Source organism: Aythya ferina, assembly GCF_964211825.1.
Source record: "Aythya ferina genome assembly, chromosome: Z".
NCBI lineage: Eukaryota > Metazoa > Chordata > Aves > Anseriformes > Anatidae > Aythya > Aythya ferina.
The window spans coordinates 65,781,447-65,808,156 of NC_140299.1; the positions used below are offsets into that span (position 1 = coordinate 65,781,447).

General features: G+C 35.6%; 1 long non-coding RNA gene across 1 annotated transcript; it reads right to left on the minus strand.

The window, feature by feature from the left end:
- Window positions 1-9,140: 9,140 nt before the first annotated feature.
- Window positions 9,141-16,663, minus strand: LOC311427685. The gene is made up of 2 exons (XR_014687486.1): window positions 16,361-16,663; window positions 9,141-10,521 (listed from the first exon to the last, which is right to left on the minus strand). It is a non-coding gene; the product is annotated as an uncharacterized lncRNA (long non-coding RNA).
- Window positions 16,664-26,710: the final 10,047 nt, after the last annotated feature.

Genomic DNA, 26,710 nt, shown 5'->3' on the forward strand with positions numbered 1-26,710 from the left:
TAACTGCTTAAATATTTAGTTAGAGCAAACAACAAAAAAGCAGAGCAAACAACAAAAAAGCAGTCTTAAGTAGGCTTAATAAACACTTCCCCCTTTCCCCTTTATCTGGCTCAGCCATGTCAAACTACTAAGGTTCTACAATCCTATAGCTGCCCAATAACTCTGAAAGAAATTTCCACTCACATCAATATTTTGCATACTTTTGAAGACAAGAGTGTTCAGAGTCCATGAAACCTACACATAGGAAGTTGGTCAAGTTAGCAAATAAAATCAACAGTAAGGTACCTGGAAGTCTAAAATAAGTGAAATATATCTGTTTACTCTCTCCTTTAAGATATCTGCTACGGCATTCCAAAGTTTTAGGAAAGTTTTATGAAACCAAACTTCATACTTGAAAGTCAGCTTTTGCTGATTAAAAACACAGTCATAAATGATGTAGCTGGAGAGTCAAATGATAAACAGGAATCAAACCAAATATACTCATATCACAGTTCATGTTCTCACAAGAAACAAAATAGTTCTGAAAAAATATGACACATACAAAGCGTATGAATGATTGTTTTAACACAGTTCATCAATATCTGGCCTACAGATGTCATTACAAGAAACACAATAAGTGAAGGTCATTTTTCTTAATTTTATTTTTTTTTCTGGAAAAATAAAAATACATATGTAGCAGTGACTCACAAATGTTTAATTTCACAGTCTACAAATCTCAGAGTGAATTGCTCTGCATTGCTCCTGAAACAAAAAGCACTGAGAAAGTATACACGTACATCATTGAATTTCATTGTTTGATTACTGATGATGAACTGTCTTTTAAGAATGAGAATTTTTTTGTTGAATCAGTTACATTAAAAGCTTAGATATACATCAGTAAACAGATGCAAGAGCTGTTCTGATTTCATAAACATCAGAAATTTACAACATATAAAAAGTTTAAAATTATAACACTGTGCATACAAAGAAGATGCTTGAAAAGAAAATCTCATGGCTATTCATGATAACGTTGTGTCATATAAACTTGCTAAATATAATGGATGTTTATAAAGAAAGACTTTCAGAAAAATTGCATACGTTTCTGTAGTTATTTCCCTTGCAACCCCTAAAAAAGTTAATGGTGTTATCCTTTAATTGAAAGCAATTAAATGCATGTTCCATTTGGAAGGCATAGATGAAGATCAGAAAAGATCTAAACTAAATCTCCTACTTAACCCTAGACCACCCCTAAACATTCAGCTGTCTAATGAATGACAGTGTAAAGGATTCTACTTTGACTGTTGCAAAGACTGCTATTACAAATGTCCCAAAATGTTTTTGAAATTCCTTTAAATTTTCTTCATAGTTCCATGTTTTGTCATCCTATTTCATTCAAAAAAAAATTAGAGAAATTAACCTGAATTCCTAGCATAAAACATATTTTTTGAGATAAATTACGAATCAAATATAATTTATCAACTGTAATGTATCAACTCCATGCAAAGGTGTATTTCGAACTCTATTCTAAGGAAATAGGCTTAAGTACTAACAGATACCTTACATTTTAGAATCTCATTAGCCATAGAGGAGTGCTAAAAGAATCTTTTTTCTCTGGGATGTGGTGGATGACATTTCTGAGAACAAGGGGAAGAAGCACTGAAATGAGTCTCAATCTCTTTCAATCTGCACCAGATCACCAGATGTGTCTTATTTTGTTTCCAGATGTTTGCCTTTGTACCCATGTACCCCACAAAGAATAGTGCATATGCCACACAAAGAGCTGCACAAATTTGCTGTGATGTAGAGTATATCTTCTATGAATTATAGGGTTTGCTTTGATATTAGTCTGCATACTTATTAAGTGGCAATGACTTTCAGATTTAGTGTAATTTATAATAATAATAAAAGGTTTTATTTCAGAATTGGATTGTTTTATTCAAAGACCATGATTTTGGCTAATTGAGACTGAGGAATCATTTTTCAGATTTTTACCAAATTTATTGCAAATCTATGGTTTGCTTTTAAATTCAGATGATACTCCAGGTTTGAGGAAAAAATGGGAATCAAGGTTATTCTGGGATAAGATGTCATTTCCAAATTCACTTTATTTAGACTTCATTATCCTGCATTAGTAAAATTATTCTGTATTAGAGTTATATAAGTCTTACAGATGCTGAAGAGATTTAAAGTACGTATGTTTAACCACTATGAGTGTGCTAAAAATAGGATACCCACTCTACACCACAAAAGAAAACATGAATGAAAAATTTGGCAGTTACCATTCAAGACAAGAGCCTTTTTACCTTGAATTACTTGAACTCCAGACTTTTTTGGTATTAATTTTCTGACATATTTTGCTTGTGGGCAACACAAACATAAAAAAAGAACGTGCATATCTGTATGTGTTACATGGAGAGTGTAACAAACTATTGCTGAATCTGAGTTATTGCCCATATTGCCTGTTCTAATACATTCATGGAGTTTTGGCTTGAGTCAATATGTCACAGATGGCTCTTTGCTGTAAGATTATTTTTTTTTTCCTCACAAATAGATTAAATCATTATATAAATTAATTTCTAAATCCTACTTTTAATAAATGACATCCTACATACATAACTTCTATCAATTCAGTTTTTAGAACATGATTTCTAGAACATCAGTTTTAGAACATCATTTAAGTTTTAAAGAACGATATGCTGAGAAATACCCCAGCACATAGTGGTGTCCATGTACACAGAGATTTTTATTTTTTCAAATAAATATATATATTGAGCATTAGTTTATTACATTTAATTCACTGCAGCCAATTATCACACAAGAACCCTTTCTAGCAAAAATTCAATATATAAAGTTAATAAGAGCTCTATACACTGTCTGCTTTCCCAATGCTTCATTCACTTTTCACTGTTTATTGAAAGTCACTTTTAATTGTTATATCAACAATTACTATTATGTAATATTTGTAAAATATTAAAATAAAATATCACTCTTTCCAAAGATAGAATATATTAAACATGAATATGAAAGGAGGATGTTTTCCAGAAGAGCATACATGAGATTTTATTTTACTTACACATCAAATTCTACTTTTAATGCTCTTTATCTTTCTGTCTAGTACAATCTTTTGAAACACATACCTAAAATGCTGTCTAACATCTGCAACAATAAGGATAGTAAATTATGACGCCTCAAGAAGGTTCTAGATCATAGATTAACAAAATAAACATAGATTACATGACAAAGGATTCAACTGAGTCCTTTCTCTTGTCAAATCATGTAATAAAAGAAAAAGAAAGAAAAAAAATAAATTTGTATGGGAACCTTGTCCTGCATAAAAGGAAAGACCATTGCCAAAATCAAAGCAATTTTTTTCTCAGGTTTCAAGTATTTTCAGCAAAATATACTGTTACTTGTATTCTTTATAAATCAGTCTCTGTTCTGAGAGAACTATAAAAATGTATTTGTTGGCTTCTGTATCTACATTCTCATTTAGTTTGATTTCCACAGCAAATAAGTGTTGTTATAAAGGAAAAACTACCTTTCTACTTTTTCTACGCTATAAACTTAACTGGCTGAAATGAGTTCTCCCCATCAGGGGCACCACCGTCCCAAATAAAGCGTGTTGCCTGTTTGCAGGACAGCCATACTCAGTGTGTTCATATGCAATGGCCTTAAGGAAGTACAGACAGTACCTTTGTCTTCAGGGCATAGCCAAGACAGATTAAAACTTGGAAACAGAACTAAATTCTAAGTGATATACAAGATGATGGGCTAGAATCCATCTTATCCTGTCAGTGCTCTCTGTGCCTTGTTAGGTAAACTAAATGCAGCAAATCCTAATTTTATAACTGAAATCTGCAGGTATGTCACTGAATACCCAAAAATACACATTTGTCAGATAACAGTCTCTCTCTTTTAACCACGTTTCACAGTAGTGCCACACATCAAGCACAGACACAGAACTTAAGGGTGTTCTAGAAAAAATCAGCCATGAAGGGCACTGAACTTGAAGAATGTGGTTACAGATTCAAAGTTAGAACCTATAGACTCAAGAACAGCCCTGGGCTTTTAGATTTGAGCCCAGATTAAAAACTGTTTTATTCTATTTTCCCTTTTATCCATACCTCTTATTTGTGGTTTCTCCGATAACTGAGTGCCACTAGGAGCAAAATAACTGAATATGAAATATTCTGGGTAGGCCGTACAATATAATCCTATTTTTCAACAGCAAGTTTCTCTTACAGAAATACAACAATGAAAAATGAAAAAGTGCCTCCTGGAAAAGGAGCAATACATAAAGGTATGACCAGTAAAGCTCAAAAAGGTCAGGTGTCCTGAAAGAATGAGACCACATCAGTAAAATGACCAGCAATAAATCAATGGCAGGTGCTGCAAATGGATTTAAAACCCAGCTCTCTGTGTACTCTGTCAACAACCAGACAGTCAAAGTTGGCAGCTGTGGCAGGGACAAGAGGAAATCTCATAGAAGTGCCAGTTCCATATTAAAGTACCAAATCTTACATGTCAGGCTAATGTTGAGAAATATTTCATACTGCAAAGGTCTTATTTAGCATTTTCTGCTCTTAACTATGCAGCCTGCTGTTTGAATGCAGTTGTGAAGATTTCTGGACTTCATATTTTCAGTGTTCTGAATAATAAGAAGCTTTGGCAGTGTTACAAGAAGTGTAACGAGGAGGCCAGTTGGGTTCATTTTGAGTCAAATAACCTGTTTCTGAAAACTACAGACAGCTATACACAGTGACTAGATTATTCACAACGCTAGTCAGTTTGCTTCCTACAGGAGAGAGCACAGTGGTCAGCAGTAGGGATAATTTAAAAACTATTATGTAATTATTATTCACTGCCAGTTTAATTGCATTCTGCAGAGAACATAATCATCCAACGATTAGAGCAAATATGCATATATTCTGGGGGAAAAAAAAAATAGGGATTAATAGAACCCAGCTTCTTCAGTCTCCCAAGATTTAAAACACTGCATCATCTGTCAGTGCAAACCAGTCTCCCGGTATGAATGAGAGTGTGGAAAGGAAATTCAAATATAGTCAGCTATCATGGCTTCTCTGTCTTCATTTTTGTCAGATGTAGTCAAGCAAGACAAAAACAGGCAATGAAGTGATTTCATGACCTAGTAATTCCCAGATACAAAAATAATGATTTAATTGGAGCACTTTATGATGTTTTGCAGTCAGAGGAGAACTGAGTCAAGGATTCAGAATGTATTAAGGTGGTTCTCTTTTTCCGACAAAGAAAGCTGAGCCTGGTTTAAACCAAAAAGAGGTTCCATCTGTTCTGGTTGTAGCAAGCTAACAAAACTAAATTAGTGCCTAGACCGGGAAAAGTTCATTATTATCTTCATTTAATATCGCAGAGAGAGAAGGAAAGCATCCGTTATCATAAAACCTTTTCAGTATCTTATTTTTCTTTTGTATATAGCAACAAAATCAATAGACCATTGAAATTGTAAAAATGGGTGTAGCAGTCAGAGCTGATAAAGCTCATTCACTACTGCCATACAAAGTAGGAGGCAAAAACTGCCTCTGGAAAGCCGTGAATTACATTACAGTGCTTCACATCTGAAAACTAACCTCAGCATCTGGTAGTAGCATGCTGCTGTCAGTGGTGTTAAAACATAAAAACACCCCACAAAATGGTCAGGTGCCATGTGAAGGGCCATACTACAATGATCTCTCCAGCTTCCTCCACCTCTCACCAAAGAGAGGGTTTCAGTGAACTATGGATCTGGAGATCCCACCAGGAATATGACCATTCACAACAGTCTTCAGGCTCTCAGCAGAAGCTGATGTCAACAACTGGGGATAACTGTCAACAACAGATATCCTAAAACAGCTGTTTGGATGATGACCCAAGAGCAATTTAAAAATACATACACTGAATTGGTGCTTGGCCTCAGAATTAGTACAAATGATAAGAATATTACACAAAATTGCTGATACATCTTCTTTAAAAATCTGTGATTTATTTAGATGTTAATTTAATACTTAAAAAAGGGGGAGGGGGGGAAGGGGGCCAACAGACTTTTAAATATATTCTCTTAACACCCAAGCTCCCTTGAGTAAGAGTAGAACTTAAGGAAGAAAAATTATACTTAGCACAGATCAATTGGGGTTAAAGACTCAGCAAAATTCTAATAAAAGTACTGTAGAAATAAAAATAGAAACTCTTCTGTAAATCTACCAAGACCAGTGAGGAAATACTATGATAATGCAGTTCCCTTACTGTAATTACATATCTTGAGTATATTTTCACTATTACAAAATAGTAATTATTATATCTCCAAAATAAATATCCCTAAATAATGAAATCTGATCAATTTATCTTGTAGTTTAGAAGCAAACTAATTCTGTAACATTAGCTTTTTGTTTAAGAACTTCATTCAATATTATTATCTATCTGGAGATACATGGCATGTTTGTACATATGTCAACATCTACATCAAGTAAACTGGCTGTTAGGTCTATGTTGTGAAAGGAAAAAAAAAAAAAAAAAAGCCCAAATGTTGCTATTCAATGTTTATAAACCATAAGAAAATTCCTTTCAGGTACTTTATATAAGAAAGGATATTTTATTACAAACAAAACAACTTTCTTTACATGCAAAGACAATCATAATAACTGATATTGCAACTCATTTCCAGTACCTGAAAGATGGCAGGTAAGCTGTTTGAACTTTTATAATTTTACTTTTTTTTTTTTTCAGCAGACTTTTTATTTATGCAGCAAAGGATTGACCTATCTTGCAGCAAAAGTTTTATATAAAATTTCTAGAAAGAACTGTTGGTTTTTTGTTTGTTTTTGTTTGTTTTTTATTCCCAAACTTCTTGAGGGTCTTTATACTGGGGGGGGGGGGGGGGGGTAGGGTAACGGGGGGGGGAAACTGTTCATTTGGTATTAATTTAATTCTAATAGAAAGTACTAAGAATTATTTGTTCTTGAATTTATTCCAATAAATTCCTCAAAAATATTTATTTGTCTTTTCAACCACAGAATTCCTGCCAAATTTGAAACTAATTGAAGTCAGCCTTTTTCCAAATACGACTGGCTAAACACTGTTTAAATGCAAATCTGGTGTTTACTCAGATACTTCACAGATCTTCCACTTCCAAGAGCCTGCCATTTTAATACCCTTCCCATTCCCTATTTTTTACTGCATTTTACTTATGTCCATGATGATAACTTGGAAAACTTTTGTCATTAATTTATTTTTTCCAATAAATAATATAAATAAAATTTATATTTCTGTGTGGAAATGCCTATGAATAAAATCTGCCAAATTAGAATTTAAACAGAGACTAAGAAATTTGAAACATTTGTCAATGGAATCTGGTAAGTAGATGTCTATTTCCCTTAATTGGTTGATCTGGTCCTCTGAGCAGCAAAGGTAAGAATCCCCTGCCAGTAAATTTATTTTTTTAGCCTCCTGGGCAGGGAATAGAGAGAAATTTACTTTCCAATACAATATATTTTACTTATGTTGCAAATTTAAGATCTATTCCTCCAAATTTTCTATTTAGTTACAGAAAAATTGTTGAATTAAATAAAATATCTTTGCTTTGCTATCAAATTAGTGTACCACATTGGAAATTCAGTGGTGTCAACCACAAATTAAAGAATTTCCATCTCCCCATTCTACTGTTACATTATAATGTAGTAGGTTTACATGACAAGGTTTTGGTAGCAGGGGCAATAGGGGTAGCTTCTGCGAGAAAATCCAGTGGCCCCACATCAGATAAGGGCCCCGCTGCTGGCCAGAGCAGAGCCAGTAAGTGATGTTGTTTATGCCTCTGTGAGAGCAGATATAAGAAAGAGAAAAATAAATAAATTAATTAATTGCTGGGAAACACCAGCTTGTAGACAGAGAGGAGTGACAAACAGCCTTGCAGACACCAAGGTCAGTTAAGCAGGAATGTGAGGCGGTGCTACAGGCGCCAGAGCTGAAGTCCCACCGTAGCCCACAGTGTACCATGGTGAAGCAGATCTCCATGCTGCAGCCCCCCCATGGGTGGAGGAGCCCCCGGTGGAGCAGGTGGATGTGGCCTGGAGGAGGCTGCGGCCCATGGAGAGCCCCCGCAGGAGCAGGCCCCAGCCCGTGGAGAGGAGCCCACGCAGGAGCAGGGGGTCTGGGGGGAGCTGCCGCACACCCGTGGGGGACCCGTGCTGGAGCAGTTTGCTCCTGGGGGATGGATGGACCCCTGGGATGGAGCCGTGTGGGAGCAGTGCTTGAAGAGCTGCTGCCTGTGGGCAGCCCCGCAGGCTCAGTTCAGGAAGGACGGCATTCCTGGGAGGGACCCCAATGGGAGCAGGGGCAGAGAGTGACCGTGAAGGAGCAGCAGAGACAAAGTGCCATGGGCTGGCTACAACCCCCGTTCCTCCTTTCCTTGTTATAATCACTTAATAATCTTTAAATCACTGAGCACTCAAATTAAAGAAATACTGTCATTGCTACAGAATGTCTTTGCTGTGCTTCTGGTCAAACTCACCACAAAAGAAAGAAAGAATCAAGACCGTGGATGGAAAAGATGAAAATAAATAAATAAATAAATAGGAAAAAGAATGCAGAGGCTAAATAATTAAACTAAAGGGGGAAAATGTTTAATGTAGCAAAACTGTGTGATTTTTAGTGGCAAACAGAAGTTGTCTTGACTATACTTTTTACCATTATCAATAATTCAGTGATAAAAAATTGATTTTTTTACTACGAATTTTATTTAAAATAATTGGTTAGTGAGGACACAGTCATTGCTACCAAAAGTTTTTAGTATATTGACAGCTATAATCCATAACTTTTAAAGGAAAAAGTTACTGTGTTCTGGATGTAGATGAATTAACAGCACATTAGTGGTTTCATAACACCTCCACAATACGGTCATCCTTATGATCAGTAAGATACTTTGCTCCCACACTGAAAGTGTTCTGACACTTCATGTAGATTCAACATACTCACAAAATAGCTCAATATTTACATTTTAACTTGAAAAATATTATCTTTCCTGTTTGCATCTCAGCTATGACTGTGCTTCCAAATGGCAGACTGGAGATGGTAACGTGACTTTGATTTTTTTCCATGTTGCCTTCAATATTCACTGTGCAAACAGACTATGTCAAAATCCACAACTTAACTTGTACAAATTGGTATCTGAAGAAAAGAATAACTATAACACTTAATAAAAGTTATAAAGAGAAAATATAGAGTGTTAAGATACAAATCTCTTTTCTCTTTTTTTTTTTTTTCTTTCCCACAAATCAGTGAACTGCAGCCCAGATTTAGAAAACTAAATCTAAATCAGATTTTTTGTTTACTAAGTACAAAAGTCAGGTTTACAATAACAAAAGCGGATGATTACTTAGGAAATATTGACATCACACCTATGAATGTTTTTGAAAGGTCGGAGAATGTTGTGCTTTTTAAGGTTTCAAAACCACACAACTTAAAACCAAGAATACTAAATATCACAGGAGCTATATGGACATTAGAAGATATTGAATTACATATTAGGTGTGGGAGATATTTGGTAATGAGATCTCCAAGAAGTATCACTTGTCTTTGCTTCTTCTGTCCCATTAACCTTCCTGCCCCTGCCCTCCCCCTCCAAAAAAAAAAAAAAAAAAAAAAAAAAAGTAGGGATTTAATCGATCTGTATTGATTAATCAGTCAGTTTTAAACTCAGTTCAAAATCATAATTAAAAGACAAAATGAAATACCTGGGGAAAACTTTAAGGATAACCAAAACTACTTTCATAAAATGTCATACTTTATACTATTAAGGCTATATCCACGTGGTCACTTTATATATATATTTATAAACAATTATATATATTATATATAATTATAATTTCCTGGTGACATGGCATTGTTTTTACTTTATAAATTATACAAGAAGAATTTAGCAAACATCCACTTCTACACTTCCTAGCACTGAATTTTCTGACTCAAAAAGTCTATTTGTGGAAGATTAAAATGAAAAACAAACACTTTAGTATGCCACAAACATCAGCAAACCAAGAGAGACATAATCCTGTTTTTCTTCTACCCCTCTCTTACAGCATTAATATCTTAACACCACTCAACCCAAGCTGAAAAGAAGAACTGCTGGAGCAAAGAAATTGTCCAGACTTCATTGCAGTGAAGTCATAGCTAGATAAAAAGGCAAAATTTAAACACACAGCGATACTTGGAATTGTTGTATTGTAAAGTCTTTCAGAAACAAGACTGAGCAAGTAAGAGTTTGGATGCTGATGTATTTTCCTTTATCTGCAGGATTTAAAGATTTCTGTATGATGCTGTTGTCAAGTCACCACAGATTTCACAAAGTCAGAAAAAGTTATTCTCTGTGTCTTCGAGCTTCAAGGGTCTAAAAGCATTTTGCTCTCTACCTGTCTCTGGGATGTCACCTGGGATAACATGAGCTTCTTTTATGCATTTGTGCTTCTCAGTGAGATCTGGCTGAGCCAGCTGGATTTTATAAATCATCACAACATTGACAGCTTCCTTCCACTCCTCACCCTGCAGTGAAAAAAAAAAAAAAAAAGAAAGAAAGAAAAAAAAGGTGCTTGAGCATTTTCCAGGATAAAGCAATTTTCTACTCCATCAGCAACAAAGATGTGGTTAGCTGCAGTATAGTCTACACTGGGGAGAACTGCTGCAAACCACTGCACAACTGAAAGTGGAAGAAACAGATATGCCTGCTTTAAGCAAGTCTCAGCAGGCAAACCGACCCACTTGGTAAAGACGAGGAAAGGTTACCAAGGAGCACTCTTCAGGACCATTCCTATACGAACAGAGATTTAAGGATGTTTTTTAGAGAGCTGCAGCTAATCTGGAATGGTCTTCCAAAAAGAGGTTTAAAATTAATGAAAGGTCTCAGAGGCAGGACAAGCAAAATGCTTGCCCACCCCAGCAAAGGCAGCGTGCCCTCAGTGCAGCATGAACCATGTCAAAGGCAGAAAAAAAGACTAATTATCAAAGTGTGACATCGCCTCTGGAGAGGGAAGTAAGTGGGGGAAAGAGAAATAAAAGGACATGTGCTACTGTAAAAATAACAATATGACCTATAATGAGAGGCTATTCTAGCTTCATAGCTCAAAAACCAAAATGTTTTGGGTTGATTTTTTTTCCCTGGGGTTGTTTGGTTTTTAGGAATAATAAACTGTAGATCTCCAAAGAAATTGCCTTTTACAAAGTTGTCATATCAGGATGAACAAAAAGCAAATTGCTACAAGAATGAAAGAGTCCTCAATATATTATTTTCAAAGAACTATCTATTCTGTGTTTTGTTTTGTTTGTGTCTTTGTTTTTTTAATCGAAAAAGGACAAACAGGTTATAAAGGCATACCGTGGTCAGTGCTGACAGACTTACACACTAAAAACATGAATTCTCTTTTAATATAATCATTATTGTGTTATCAAACTTCAGATCAGATAAGAGTTCATTTACTAGAGTATAGTAATAGTAGAGAAGCAGTCAGGGTAATGCAGACTGCCTTCAAGGATAACAACAAAGCAGCCCAGCTCAGCCCCTTAGCCCTTACATAAAAGAAAACAGGGATGAACAGAGGCTTCATCCCCTGAGGGCACAAAGAAGAAAATGATCAGCACCCTGATAATGCAGAGAGCACGGGTCACATCACCTTGCAGTCTTACTGATGTCAAAGGGAGCATCCATTAGGGATAAGCATCAGAGCCCACCATATGGTTTTCAGACACTGATCACAGTAAGGATGTTTTTTCTGGGTTTATATACATCATTTCTTTACTACAGACACAGTGGTGGGGACTTGCTAACTAAGGCTGCCTACTGCTTATAGGTTCTATTGTCTATATCATTTATAGAAATCAGAGTACAATAAATAGTTCTATTTAAGTTGCCTATTACCTTCTAATGTATCTACAGAGTATATTGTATTATTAAAACAGGAAAAAAAAGAGTACAATATAGAAGCAATAAATGAAAGAGTGAACGGATTCACTTTTTCAGTGACTAAGATCGTATTAAACCAAACGCCACACTAACACACACACACACAAATAAAAATTTAAAAATAAATAAATAAATAAATAAAAAATTGCCTGCACAGTATTCCAAGTCAAGGCAGTAAGAAATGGGTAACTGTGTGTGTATATCATTGGTAAGCTAAAGGAAACAGCATAACACAATACTGTATGTTACTAAGCGGTAAGAGATAGTTCTCAATACCTGATATATTATTTTTATGACCCAATGCTCAAATGCAAATGAGAGCAGGACTACTTCATGTTATCTGTACTCTTCAAACATTTTACTAACGTGTTAAAAGCTTACTATCTTCTCCATACAAGTTATGTGAGGAAATGGTCCCTCTGAGGAACACATATAAGACGATGACAGAATCATTGTATAACTTCAGGTCCAAATAGTTTTTAGGAGAAAAAGAAGTTCTATTATTCCAGTAGCAACTGTTTCATTTGTCCCCAAAACAGGCACAGGTGTAATGTTTATCTGGCTTGACGAAATACCACAAATCCAATATTTAATATATTAGATACAATTAATAGGAGGTTTCTTTAGACTGTTTCATATTCTATATGTTGTTTGGGAGACACTTTATGTAATATGCCTTTCAATGATGTTTAGAATTCTAAGTAGCCCAAAGTTTCTCTTCAGACAGCAGAAAAAAAAAAAAAAAAAAAAAAAAGGTTTTTTTTTTTTTTTTTTTTTACATAGCTACAGGGAGATTTTGCAAAGAAACAGCACAATATATACATCTGCAAATTCGTAACAAAATTCATACATCCATTCGTACAAAAAAATCCATACATCCATCCTCTTCATATTGTGCACATGGGTAAATTCCACTCAGGTCTTGGCAGAAAAGAAAGGTAATGACCACGCCTATTATTTTTTTTCCAAACTACACAAGACAGGGTGAATATTTATTGCTGTTTTCAGGTGTGATAAAGATGACCCAAACTGCCCAGAACATTCACACGTAAGCTGTCTTCTTGAATCCAGTTATTCTCTGCAAGAAAAATCCAATTTCAATAGAGAAATGATGTGTAATCCCAGGTGAGAAATTCCAGGCCATGTCCCAGAGAATATACATCATAACCTCTTTCCAACTTAGAGGTAATAAAGTGAAATCAAATCACATACAGATTGTATAACTTATTAAGCACTTTGCTGTAGCAACAGATTAATTGCATGACAGTCATTTATTTGATCTTTGCTTGCAAATCATAAATGATTTCAGGTCCAACTAACAACCTACATATCTGAGCAGATATGAACTCCTCAGATACATGGAAAAACACTTTTAAGTGAGTTGGTATAAAATGACTTAGATGTCAGTGCATGGATGTTAATATTTTCCTTGTTTTTTATGCACTATATTCTAAATTTAAACATTAAACATAAATTGTTTCTAGTAACTCCTACATTAACTAGACTATGCTCTCCAGTGCTTCAAAAATAGAGTCTATCATCCTGTAGCACATTGATTTTTCTTTATAGGCACTTATAATATGAAACAATAGAATGTAGTTACGTAATTCTCTCAATTAAGCAGAAGTGGTTGCATCTATCAGCACAGTAAGATTATGAAGCTTTCTATAAGGCAAATGAATTAGCTCCTTTTACATACAACACTAACATTTTGATTGGAATATGCAGTGACCCAACAGAAAGTTTATTTGTTTTCTGTAGTTCTCCAGGAACAAATGTTAGGACTAGAAAATTGAGCCTTGATGGGTTGGCTTTCACAATTTCTTTTACTGGGTAGAAACTTCCTCCACATACAAGGTTGTATCTTCCCTGTGGCCAAGTATTACTTTTAAAAGCTAACTAACAGACAGGTATCCAAAATATTTAATGCCTCCCTGACTGAAAAGGTAGTCAGTCAGGTATCTGATAGTCAGATATCTGAACAGATGATTCCAGTGAAACCAAAGTTTAATCTGTTTATTCAATCTGACTTCAATGAACTATGAAGCTTTGGGCTATGTGGGTTTGAGCTGATGGAGTATGGATTGACTGGATGGTAGGCAAAGAAAAGTGGGAGTGGAATGAGCAGGCTGCAGCCAGAAAGAAGAAAGAAAACTTGGAAAAAAAAAAAAAAGAGAGAAAAAAAGTAAATTTGATTTCATATTTTAATCTGATGGAAAGTTTTATATAATGTGACTTTCTCAGGACAGATCAAATGTGTAATTCCATCATAAGTTATTGCCAAGGTAAGGTGTTGAATCAAACATTATTTTATTTAAACTAGCTTATTAATTTGGTTTGCATTTGACATCCTGAATACCAGGATGACACAGATATTTGTCCAAGGTTTAGAATAAGGATTTTTTTCCAAATGATTGTGAAGAACAACTATTCTAAAATACCCACACCTTTGAAAAATCATGGAATAGGAGTTAAGCATAGCTACTTCAGCAGTTGTCATCCCACAAAACGTAAAATACTCTATCAGTTTAGTTAATCTCAAATGGTTACTAACAGCATACCCAAAAGCACCTTGGTCAAAGCACAGAAACCTAATTATATGTTAGATGGATCTTTCAGCAGCTTCAGAACATGACTCAGCATCCAGTGTTACAGAGGTTTTTCAATCTGGAAAATGTTGCAGTATTTCCAATGCAAACATAGAATGTAATCAATAGATATTAATTATAAGAGCTAAGCAATATATTTCTTTATTTATTTATTTACAGCTCATATGCTTTCTTCTACTATTTCTCTATTTCTCAAGTAGTCTGTCTTTTTCCCCAGGTGAGCATATTACACACTTGCATCTTATTCATTACTGAATTCTCTCTTTACTTCCACTTATGATTATTTATTTCCAAACCATCATTCTTCTTCAGACAACACTGAATCTATTATCTTATTTTGGTGTGACAAGGAAACTACACAAGTATCACAGGAAAGCCTTTTCCTGATTTTTCCATAATTTTTCACCCAGAATTTTAATGAAATGGGACTTTTCAATTACATTCAGTGGCAATGTAGAGCACAGTATGAAATAGTAGTAATGCTACATCATTAAATTTTCAATAGCCTGAAATGTTAAGGAATAGAACTGATTATAGCAGATATTCAGCCTACCCCCAAAGAAGAGCATGACAGCCTCAAGAGTGGCCAGAACCTACTGCAACAGGACATTAATCCTTTTAGCAGAAGCTTTCATACACATCAAGTATGAAAAGACTTGGTCAACTTGTACTGGAAAATTGAAAATGAATCAGCTCTATTTTTACAACTATAGTTTCATTACCCTTAGAAATATGTCTGCATGATATGTTTGTCCTTTATTTTAACGCCTACTAAATATAAGTGTGTACCACAGACCCATGGCTTATCTTGAACTGCTTCTTCAGGACACTGTGTGTATGGTTTGTTAACAAAACAAGTTGTGTGTGTGTTTAACAGACCAGTCTTAAATCCTCTCTTTTTCCTTTGCCACCAGTTTTACATCAGAAGGGGGAGAGCTGCATTTGTACTGTACCATTTGTACCACACCAGCAGAGTCCTCCACTTGGAATGCTCTCAAGCTGAACCTACCTCTTTTTTTTTATGAACATTTTCACAGCTTTTTTTTCTCACTGGAAATGGCACCTGGAGAACACATACACAAGTAGTGAACTGTGGCAGAGTCTTTCAAATATTGATTGAATGAAAACACATGGTAGTGATGTTGGTGCAAATATATAGCTCCTGCAAGTCATCCTGACAGTGAGTCAAGAAAGCTCGCACGGTCATTGCTAAGAGGCTAGCCCTGCATGTAAACTGTACTTCATTATTTTTCATTCAGCTCTGCACCCCACTGGAAAAACAATCAATTGGTCTTTTAATTTGCTCTGAAACTGTTAAGAGATAATCTGGCTGTAAAGGAGTTTTCAATCCCTAGGAATTTACTGATGGTTCATCACACTTTAAAAATAAATAAATAAATAAATAAAATAAAATAAAAATAAGTAGAAATAAAGCTACAGGGTTTCTTGTCTTGGTAAGGGTACTTTAAATGAAATCTATTGTGGTGGTTTTACCGTGCTGGGCAGCTAAACCCCACAACCGCTCTCTCACTCCCCCTCCTTTACATGAGGAGGGGGAGAAGTAAAGCAAAGAACAACTCACAGGTTGAGATAAGGATAATTTAATTAAAGGGAAATAATTATAATAATTAAATAAAGACTACCATGAACTAAACAATTTAACTAAAGGGAAATAAAAAGGGAAAGGGGAAAAGGGAGGGGAAAAGGAAAAATAAAAAGAAGGGAGGAAAACAAACAAACAAAATAAATGAAAGCTATATGGAAGTGCAGAGGAAAGAAATTACTCTCTACTTCCCACAAATGAGCGATGACTGACCACGTCCTTGAAGCAAGGCCTCAACTCACGCAGCCAGTGTTCGAGAGGAGGACCGACGTCTTCTCAACGAGAGCCCACCCCTCCCCTCTTCTTCCTGTTTCCACCTTTTATTGCTGAGTGTGACACCACATGGTATGGAATATCCCTTTGATTGGTTTAGGTCAGCTGCCCTGGTGATGTTTCTCTCCTCACTTTTTGCCCACCCCCTAGGAGGGTTAGAGAAAGGCCCAATGCTGTGCCACTGCTGCTCAGCAGTAGACACAACACTGGTGTGATAACACTGCTGTTCCAGCTACAAGTACAGAGTACGGCACTGTACGGGCTGCTGCCGGGAAAGTTAACATTCCAGCCAGACCCAGTACATCTATATATACATCCTTAGTTTTCATTCATAGAAATATCTTCTAGTAAGGATTTTAAACATTAATATGTAAGAATAAGATAAATTCATTTTCTTCTTTCTGTCTTACTTTCATTTCAAAGGGTTTCCATGCCAATATACAAAACTGCATTAGACCATGGAATCTATTAACATGAGCCTCCCTCTCAAAATCAAGGATTCAAGCAGGTCAAACATTTCATTGGTATTAAAGTCAAAAAAAAGCAAAGTGACATCAACAATGTGGTATTTTTCAGTGTATACGTGAAGTCTGTCTGTGTGGTTTTTATTTTTTAATGTAACAAAATCAAATTCAGGAAGGGCATGTATACAGGTTCAAAAATTTTAAATCTATTAAAAAATTAGAATGCTTGAATGCAAGATTTTGAAAGTGAATTACACATTGATAGTGAAAACCTGATATCCTCTTGCAGGTTTAATACAAAAACTACAAATATTTAAACATCCATTAAAATACTTGTCATCTTGGATCTTTTTTCTATGAAAGGTACCTTCAAGAGGTAAATTTGATTCTACTTGTGTGATAAAATTGCCTTCCCCAAAAAGCCAAGGCATTATAGGACAATTAGCAGAGCACTCCAGCAGTAGCTTCTCTGTAATAAAAGTAGTATCAGACTAGTATCAGACACAGAGAAGTCCTTTTTATTTATTAGCCTTAGCTTTGAGCAAACTAGTTCAAGCACTGTGCATTTGGACTCACTGTTTAGACCACTGTTCAGGGTAATTTTTGTGGGTTCTCAGATCCCTTCTTAAATACAGTGACCATAAGCAGTGTCTAGTCATCCTCTTCATAGCCAGTATCTGTTTGCTTTGCTGATAACATGCAATTCTCCATCCCAAAATTGCAGTTCCCCAACCCTATTTTCTCCCTTTTCCAAATCCCACAGTTCAGACAGGTAGTCCCAGACTCTTGGTCCCAATCTAAGATGAAGAAGATATTCCCAAACATCTCTAGACTCTTAGTCATCCTAAGTATCCTTTAAATTAGAGCACAATTTTTCTCTCCTTCCCACACTGGTCCACATCTTACTAGATTCTTTACTCTAGCCTGCTCCTTTCTTAGCCTAAATTTTCTTCCATTTTCCTTCCCGCTCTGCTGAGCCAGGATGACAAACGGTTTCACTCTATGTTGTAGGAAAAGGGTCTTCAATAAGGTGCCAACTTTTATTTACTACCTGCTAGTAGTCATTCCAGGGAAAACCATTTTGGTCATGATTGGTCACTGTGCGATGACAGTACTTGGGCTTTCTGGAAAACACTGAGAAACTAGGAAAAGCATTTAGTGAACAAGATTTCCAAACCAGTGCTGAAAATGCCAATTTGTGGCATTTAAGACAAGCCTGGATAGATTGTTACATTTATGTCAAATGTCATGCCTGGCAAATTTGTCATGCATTATAAATGTCATAGATGTTGTGCCTGACAAAGCCACGCTGACACAGTTCAGATTCTCTGTGCAAAGCCTGGAGGTGTGGTAGCATATTCACACACAATAAATAAATAAATAATAAAAATAAAGAATAACAACAACATTCATTTATTTTTTAAAGTACAATGACAAATAGTATTTTTCCCTATTCTCCTGAACAGAACCAGTTTGGTCATTTGGGGTTTCCAAAACAAACTAAGCATAAACACATGTCTAGCATACAAAAACAGACTAACCATGACAGATAAGTAAATAGTAAACAAACTAAAACAGTCTTGCAAGATGTTAGCTATAACAATTTTGATTCTCAACAATAAATGTAATGAGCTACAAGATGGAGTCCACACAAATATACTTTATGAAGCCTGAAATGGCACAACAGTATATAGCCATGTAAAAACAATCAGACTAGGTCCAGAGACAAAATAGCTGAACCAACAAAGCACTCAGCATTTTTCTGCTCAAACCTCTGTGATGCTCTTTCTTCAGTCTTACTGAGGTTTTAGGCAGCACTCCCAGAGTCCCATAAGCATGCCCAAGCATTGCACTGTAGTTCGTCTGGAGGCTAATACAGGGCATATGTTTATGAATGCTCTGCAGATTGGTGCCGAGACAAAATGTTTGTTGCAAGTCATTACGAGATTGTATGTGGAAAGCCAGGTAACGACAGCCTGCCAGTGGTACCCTTCTGGACTGGACACAAAGGTCTAGAAGTCCATTCCTCCCTTGGCAATCAGACGCTCTGACAGCTGCACGAGCCACTGCCTATCACCAAGTCTGCCCTTTTATTGGCAATGTCTATATATAAATAGGGTTTTTGCCATTCTTTAGCTAAATTATTTCTATGAGTCAGCTCTCAGCCATCTTCCTCATGCTCAGACTTTCTCCAGGCTACAGCACCATGGCCTCAAAGCCTGGTATGAGGGAATGAATTTGTTCCAGAAAGCCTAATTCACAGCTAGCCTCCTCTTCAGCATGACACAGTAGGCTAGGAGTCTTCTCACACCCATCTGCTCATTGTTGGTGACAACCAAAGCACAAGACCAGAAAAATATTCCTTCGTTAATCATTCACAATGATTAAAATTTCATTCACGATTTATTTTTTTATATCAGCCTCCTGAGAGTTGTTTCCCATATTCTGTGCAGAAAAAAAATATAATTTGCATTATAAAATCAGATTTTTTAATATTTTGATAGTTATGAGCACCAAAACCAGACAAATAAATAATTAAAACAAAATGAGGTATAGATTAAAACAGCACTTTAAGCTGACCAGTTTTAATTCTTGGACAATAAAGAAAATTAATGTCAGCTTGACATTTTAGACTTTTTAAGTAATTTCATTAGGGCTTTAAAGTGTTGTAGAATGGTTGTCTTAGGGTAAGGTTGCCTAAGAGTAAGAAAATTTTAAAAGTACTAATATCAGCAAAAGCATGCAATTTCAAACTTTTTTCAAAGTTTTCAAGTTGAACAAATTTTGTCAGCCCAACAAGACACTCCATTCTTTATAACATGCCTATCGGCTGTAGAAATAAAGGAATTAGTATCTGTAAGACACTAATTCTATGGGGGTTGTATTGTTTTATTTTGTTTTGTTTTAATTAGTATAAAATGGGGTGGCTAGTGTGCAGTGTCTGTTAATCCAGTTTAAGCACAACACAGTTTGTAATGAGTGTATTATCCAATCTCAGCACAAACTGACCTACAGTTACCTGATTTTTTTCTGGAAGCTTTTCAGCATAGAATTGATTACTTAGTTAAGCTTCTGTTGAGAAGAAAGAAAATAAAATAATAGTAATACATTTTCCAGAAATTCTTCCAGGGTCAAGTAAATACTAATTCTCATGTACACTTCTATGAGTGCTGTCTGATTGCTTTCTAAACACATAAAAAACTACGTGTTATTCAGAGACACTGATTTAGCATGCATAAAATTTCCTACATTTTAGGTAGGTAGGAAAACCATATGCTGTAATTAGAACTTGAGCTGTGCAGAACTATCACATAGTACCAGCAATCTTCTGTGCATATATGTAGTTTAACAGAAAAAAATCAGTAAATAATATGGTAGTTGAGCTGCTTTCAGAATTTAGATTCTTTCTGTGTTTTAAATTTCCTTCTTATTTATGCAGAACATACATTCAAGACTATCAAATTTCACTGTTGGATTAGCAACTAAGAATTCATAACCTTCCAACTAAACAAAATCATTTTGTCTCCTTGGTTTACTGGTTTCAGACTTCACAAAGCAAAAAAGGAATACAGAAGTACTTACCCCAATAATTTCTTTCTCATTTAAAAAAAACACACACATACATTTCTTTAATTTGCTCTTTCCACTACATCTGTATAATCAGTACTGCCAGTTCGATTCTCAATCTTCAATTTTATAAATTATCAAAAATAACAATGTTGTTCTTGGCAGAATCCATCCTGAAGCTGGTAAACAGAAACACTTTTCATCTGAAGCGCAATGGAATAATGAAGTGTTCCTTTCATCTGAGATGTTGAAACAATAAAAGCCATCTCACAGACTGCATGCCATACTGGAAGGCCTTCAGGAATTTGAACTACATGGTCAAATATACTTATTATATATTTTATATATATAAATATATATATTTATATATTATTTATATATATTATATACTTATTATATATATATATTTGCTATGGTAAATATCTAGGTAGAAGGACCAACTTGACTGCAGTTTTAACATTTGTGCATATGCACAGAGAAAGTAGAAGAGATGCACTAAGAAAAGAATAAGACGTCAGAAAAGATAGGTGTGGTAACTGAGGAAAGTTAGAAAAGAGTGCTGAATACCATTTGATTTAGACATGGAACTGCAAGAGAAAATAAACTATTGTTTCCTGATTTTCAATTCCCATGTGTTTGGTGCTACTCAATGCTTTTCTATGTTTATTTGTTTCTGTGGTGGTGGCTGGTTGATTTGTTTTAGTTTGTTTAATTTGGAATTGTTTTATTGTTTGTTTCTTTGTTTGTTTGTTTATCCTCAAATTAATGGAATTGCAACAAATACTGTACTACATCACTAATTACTGTTAGCCAAGAAAACGTTTGATCACATCTTCTAGGCTATGTATAATAAAACCAGATTTTAAAAAGTCTCTACTCCCCATCACTTTTAAGACCCTCTCTGGAACAAAGTGAAGGTCAAGTCACATAAAGCAACAGCTGTCAAGCACTTTCCTGGCTCATCAGTGTCTATGAGCCAGAAGCAATGGTGTGAAGAACACAGGAGAAAGTGCCAATGCAGAAAGGGAAAACTCTCCAGAGAGCAGAGCACTGGTCCACAAGAAACAACTGGAATTAACAAACTAGACATGACAAGATGCGATTTTTCACCTTTTCATAGTCTCACAAATCCAAAGCATGAAAGAATTCCATTGCAAACAAAATAAAAAATAAAAAGGGTGCAATGTAATCTAAATAAAGTAAAAGTCATACAAATCCACTTTGAATATTAGAAGGAATGACACTAATACTGAAAAGTTACTCAGAATCTTTTAGAAATTTGAAATAGGCATATCAAATCGGCAGATTAGAAGTATACTGCAAGTTTTCAAATTCTCACAACAATTCAAGCTTTCAGTTGAGTTTTCCTTTTTAGGCATAATGCAGTACAGAACAGTACATCAGCAGATCACTCTTTGTGATTGGAAACCTCTAAACTTTGTACAGAGTGCATTCTGTTATGATACAAACATTAGTGCAAAGTAAGCAAAGGTGTACACATACTCAACCTCCATCCTTTTTCTCCTGCAAAGTCCAGTATATCTTACCCCTCAATAAAAGAGAAACGCTGTTTTGTGTAAGGTCTTCTAGACAGTTATATTCTGTTCCTGGAGTTTCTAATGGGGTGAGGTGCACGGACATCAACCGGCAGCATAGTGTGGTCTCAGATTTCTGTAAACTGCAGCCAGTTTGCTTTGTGGCGCTTGGTCTTTGTGGCCTCTTGAAATCTCTCCTGCAAGAATCATTGCTCAGACCTCCTCCAACTTCTTAACAGAGTAGGCTTTCATCAGCCTGCCTTTTCAACATGCAGTCATCTCTTCAGTATGCCCAAAAATGTCTTTTGCTGTGTTTCTTTTTCTTTCCTTTTTGCCAGTTTCTTTTCTTCCCCAGAAACTCCTACACCCTGCTGCCGATTTCCATCCATCTCTCCCACAACACACTATATACTTTTCCAGAAAATGACAGCAGTATTTAGCAACAAATAGCCTCCTCTGGTCAATGCTTCCTCTTTAAAACAAAAATGCGGAATTCTCTTGGTAAAAGACCTAATGAACCCTAAGCAGTTAGTTCTTAAGTACATGTAAAAATACCATTATAGAAATGTCAGCTTGATTTTTTTCAGGCTGTGGCCATGCCTAGGACTGAAAGCAGATGATCACTTGCGATTGTGTTAGAATGTTTTAACAAAGCTATTATTTGACAAAAGTCATAAAGCATTGACCAAAGCAGCCCATATTAAGGACTAAACAGTATGAACTTACTCTATTTGTTCAGAACACATTAGAAAAGTTTTGACAAAAGGAATGCTTAGCAAACACTTTCTTCCAGCACATATTGCCTGTTGTCCCACAAGCGTCGTGGTGTTACTGGCATTCCAGAATGACTGACAGGAATTAAGCCATGGGCTCACTCCTAACAGGAACTTTTTTGTGTACAAAATGTACTTCTGCACATTAATAAGCATGGAATCAGAGCCTGTGTTACCACTCTCACACACCATGCAGCAGCAAAGCATTGCATGCTATTGCCCATTGCACACTATTGCCCATTACATACAATCAAAATGAATTAAATTAGTGAAAACAAATGTGCATGCTATTAACCTAAAATTAGAACAGTTTTACAATAATATAAATCAATGTCGTTACTTTTCTAATTTACATTTGGAGTAGATCATACCCTCTTTTAAAAATTGAACCAATGAATAAAAGTGTTTTAAGGCCAATGTTGAAAAACCGCTAAGAAGAAACCCATAATCACTTATTGGAAATCTATATTTTATTAGTACATTTGTGTGAAATCTATATTTTATTAGTACATTTGTGTGAACATGTATGTCTAATATTTTTCCATGTCATCACACAATAAACGTTTTAAAATAAACATCACACAATAATTAAAATGTATCAGAAACAAGTTTCAACAAAGAGAAGAAAGAGACAACAGCTGAGGATGAGATTCAATTTAGATTTTCACAGTAAATATCATATATATATTTATTGAAAAAAAAAATGTTCTGTGAGTAAAAAAAAATGGTTGATTTGCTGATGTCAGATTATATCCATCCAGAGCAGCTGCAGGATGTGCAAAGCTGCATGTAAGCAGTCTCAGAAGTTCTGTCCAACTCTGTTCACTCTTATCAGAGCTGATACATCTTCCCCTCTTTTCCTTGTCTTTGCTCACCATCTCTTGCCAGCATAGGAACCATCACCTTACCTGCTCTCTCTGACCATTCTTGCTTTTCCAGGAGGCAGTAACAATAAGAAGTGAAACAAGCAAACAAAAAATGCCAGTACTGTGGAGGGATTTTTTATGCTTTAAGATGAGAAAGTCCTCCAAATGAAACAAAGCACATTTAGTATTGTGAAAGCATATATTAATATGTATGTCTGTAAGAAAGTCAAGGGGAAAGACTTATTTTGTCAAGCCTGCATGTAATATCCTTGAGAAAATGTTTTATCATAACTTATTGAAATAAGTAGCTATTTTCTTAGCATATACTTTCACTCTTGGAAGATCTTAAATATTAGCATATAAAAATCCCAAAGCTGCTAGCATGGTTAATTTTGTATATTTACTGCCTGAAGGACCTTAGGAAATTTGTTCATCTAGTCCAAGCAGTTGTCACTGTAGACCAAAATAATTTTCTGAATTGGAATTTAAATATTAGGGGGCAAAAGGACCTGATCCTGAGTTAAAAATTCCCAGTCAGGGAGCTTCTTCTATAATACATTAAATAGTTTTGTACTGTGTGTGTACCCAAAATTTAAACAGCTTCAGCTTCCATCTACTTGATTATGTTATTTTTCTGCTTCTTGTAGATTATGGGTTTTGGTATGTATCAACTTTTACCTTTCTGTTTCAGAAATAAAGTAGACAGGAAATCTGCAGGTTCTCATAAAGCAAGGCTTTACAACTTTATTGTTTTTTGATGGCTTTTTAATTTTCTCAATGATTTATCAACTTCCATCTGTAAGTATTGGCACCTAATTTAATGTAATCATAGAATGAGTGGGTGATACAAGGGCTCAATTAAGATTTCTCTGTTAATCCCATCAGGAAGAGAATTAGAGAACTGATGTCATCTTTCTAACTACCATGCTTCCCTTTCTGGAGTTTCTGGAGTTGCAGCTTCCTGAGATCATAGAATCACAGAATGTTTCCAGTTGGAAGGGACCTTAAAGATCATCTAACTCCAACCCGCCTGCCACAGGCAGGGATGCCACCACTAGATCAGGTTGGTCAAAGCCCCATCCAGCCTGGCCTTGAACACCTCCAGGGTTGTGGTATCCACAACTTATCTGGGCAACCTATTCCAGTGCCTCACTACTCTTACAGTGAAGAATTTCTGCATTATATCTAGTCTAAAACTGTCTTCTTTTAGTTTAAGACCATTCTCTCTTGTCCTATCATTTTCTACCTGAGTAAAGAGTCCTTCTCCATCTTTTTATAAGCCCCATTTAAGTGCTGAATGGCCACAATAAGGTCTACCTGGGGTCTTCTCTTTTCCAGGGTTCTCTTTCCCCAGCTCTCAGCCTTTCTTCACAGGAGAGGTGCTCCAGACCTCTGATCATCTTTGTAGCCCTCCTCTGGACTTGTTCTAACAGCCCCACATCATTCTTGTGCTGGGGGTCCCAAACCTGGATGCAGCACTCCAGGTGGGGCCTCACAAGGGCAGAGCAAAAGGGTACAATCCCATCCCTCCACCTGCTGGTCACACCTTTTTGATGCAGCCCAGGATGCAGTTGGCTTTCTGGGCTGCAAGCACTCAAGTGGGGTGACACCCTCTTGTTAAAATATTGACTCTGTTCTTATATTGCTTCAGTTAGGGCTAACATAAAAGACAGGCTGTAGCAGTGGTTTATGTGGCAGCAGACAAACACACATTTTTGCAATCCAAAATTAGACATTCCTACACAATGATGCTCTCTCCATGATGTTATGTGTGTTTTTTTGTGTGTTTTTTTTTTCTTTTTTGGCAGGGAGAGTTAGTTTTACTCTCGGTATTTTATAGTTTTCTAGTCTTTTAATGTAGAATTTATGTTGAATTGAGTTAGGCATTTTTCAGAGGTCTAATTACATTGTATCAGTGTTACTTTTATTAATGTTATAGATAATATTGTAAAATAAGATGTTTTTAGTTAGACAGGACTGATTTTGGATAAATTAATGTAAATTAGACTTACAGTTCATCCCTGTTCCTTTTGTAAAAGTGAGTTAAGTGAGTCCTAGGTTAACCAGTCCATGTTTTTTTATTTCAATGACATTTCTCACTTGACTAAATTATAATGTGTTGTCAGACTTGCAGAAGTATATCTGTAATCAGAACATTTGAGTCCCTTTGGGGAAAAAAAAAAAAAAAAAAAAAAAAAAAAGATGTTATATTTTGGAGGTGTTTCTTCCTATCTTTTTGCTTGGCATCAGAGCTGCTTGGCAGCCCATGTCTAAGCCATTTTACTGTTGTTTACTCATCTTCAGTCACAGATGCTTTGAATTATCACATTATCATTTTTACAGACTTCCATGTTTCTATACCATTTTATCTGAACTCTGCAAATGATAGTCAGACCACTAGTATCTAAAGGCAGAGAAATATATAATATTTCTAAAAAAAAAGGTCTAGCAGTTATTGGGGTACTAACTACTTACATCTAATTTGTACCCGTAGAACAAGTTGTTCCTTTTGTTCTTTTTTAGCAGCATACTGTTAATTCCTTCAAACATTTGCTGATTTCACTCTTGAATCCACTTCCATTTTTTATCTGAGCACAAATAAAAATGTAGTTTGAATAAAAAGGACCAAAATTTAACAATATCAACGTGCAGTGTCAACCCATGTATACTTGCAGAGTCTTCTCTGCAGGGCAAGTACATTTATTGCTTCTTAAAAAAAGCATGAGACAAATGGTTCCTTTTATGCACTTTTAAGTGTGTTTAAATTTACATCTTGAGCTTCTGATTTTCCTTGAGAGCTATAAAAAATATATATAATACAGAAAACACCTTCTTCTGTGACAAGAGAATACTTACATGAATTTGATGTTGGTCGAGCAATTAAGCACAAGTAAACTTGTAGCACTATTAAAGTTTGTATACAAAATAAAGCAAGCTCTGTTTGGTCTCAGGAGCTTAAAAGAGAAATCTAACATAGATAAAAGCAGTTGTAAGTCAAACATCTTCTGTCCAACTTCAACACCTTCCTGCCCTCTTGCACTTGGTTAGATAGTCCTCAAAGCTCTGCTCGGATTACAGAAGACAA